This window comes from Sorex araneus, chromosome 6 (assembly GCF_027595985.1).
Source record: "Sorex araneus isolate mSorAra2 chromosome 6, mSorAra2.pri, whole genome shotgun sequence".
NCBI lineage: Eukaryota > Metazoa > Chordata > Mammalia > Eulipotyphla > Soricidae > Sorex > Sorex araneus.
In genome coordinates this window covers 103,535,013-103,536,536 of record NC_073307.1, presented here as the reverse complement: position 1 = coordinate 103,536,536, position 1,524 = coordinate 103,535,013, and the positions used below count along the sequence as shown (strand labels likewise).

Sequence of the window (1,524 nt, the reverse complement as noted above, 5' to 3'; positions counted from 1 at the left end):
ATTGACAGGGTGGGGATGGGAGTGGGGATAGGCCTGAAAGTCTGTTTAAAGAAACTTTTATAATGAATATTTCTGTCCTCAATTGCCTTATGATTTCCTCCATGAGACCAGCATCCACATTTGGACTAAACCGAAAAAATTATTGCCATTTGTGTGTGTGTTTGTGGGGGGTGGGTACAAGGGCAGGCAGGTTGGGCGGGTGGGGGGAGGGGAGGGATCTCAGGATAGGTTGGGATTTCAAGCAATGATCAATGGACTCTGGGCCCACCCCTGGTTATACTAGGTTTGAGTCTGTGAGCCAATGGTTCAGTGCTTAAACCTGGTATTGTAATATTGCTTGTATCTGAACATATTGGGGTCCACCAGGAATTCCCTGACAGTAATCAGGAACTGGAAGGCTGTGTTCTCACACCTGTCCTAACCCTGCCATGGATCTCAGGATGTGGTTTCAAATCTGTTCAAACCAGCAGGATCCAATATGGCATCCAAGGCCAACCATAAGCTCCTCCTTTCCCTGTATGACTCCCTTTTCCTCTATACCATAATTGTAATACATTGTAATAAATTCCAAATTACATACTACCCACCCAAACTAATAGTTTAAAATTGCCATGAGAAACCACCCAGAAGGGGTGTACTAAGGAAAATAAATGGATGGCTGCTAGTCCTGGATAGAGTAGGGGGAACCCTGCCATACAAACTCACCAAAAAGCCTCCCCTTGCTTTATGCACAATCAAAGATGATCACCAAAACTTTATTAAACCCTCCTCAGAGTGTCTTTTTCGGGTCCTATCCTTTCTCCCTCCCTCTTGCTTGAATAAAAGCCTTTTCAGGTGGAAAGATAGTACAGCAAGTGGGGTGCTTGCCTTGCACATGGCCTCCTTGGGTTTCATTCCTGGCATGCCATATGTTCCCCCAAGCACAACCAGGAGTGATCCCTGAGTGCAGGGCCAAGAGTTAGCTCTGGGCACCACTGGGTGTGGCCCAAATACAAAAACAAAAAAGGAAAAATGACCTTGTTAAAAAATGACCTTTTTAATAAACAATGAAAGTCTTGTTCTTTTTAATCCTTTTTTTATTTTAATACTTAAAGTTGTCAGTATGGATCATTTAAAAGTTGTCCCTAATTTTGCTACCAAAAACTAATTTATAAAAATTTTTTTAGCAGCGTGCTCGCTTCGGCAGCACATATACTAAAATTGGAACGATACAGAGAAGATTAGCATGGCCCCTGTGCAAGGATGACACGCAAATTCGTGAAGCGTTCCATATTTTTATGGCTTCGAGGCTGGCCTCACGTTCCGGGGAAAGGTCAACTCAGAGAAGCAATCACCAACTACATTGTAGTCGAAGGCCATGTGGGGGAAGGGAGTTGCGGGCTGAATGAGGGCTAGAGACTGAGCACAGCGGCCACTCAACACCTTTATTGCAAACCACAACAGCTAATTAGAGAGAGAAAACAGAAGGGAATGCCTTGCCACAGTGGCAGGGTGGGGTGGGGGGGAGATGGGAGTGGGGAGGGT

General features: G+C 44.9%; 1 non-coding gene across 1 annotated transcript; it reads left to right on the top strand.

The window, feature by feature from the left end:
• Positions 1-1,170: 1,170 nt before the first annotated feature.
• Positions 1,171-1,277, top strand: LOC129406174 (U6 spliceosomal RNA). Its single transcript, XR_008630837.1, has one exon. It is a non-coding gene; the product is annotated as a U6 spliceosomal RNA (small nuclear RNA).
• Positions 1,278-1,524: the final 247 nt, after the last annotated feature.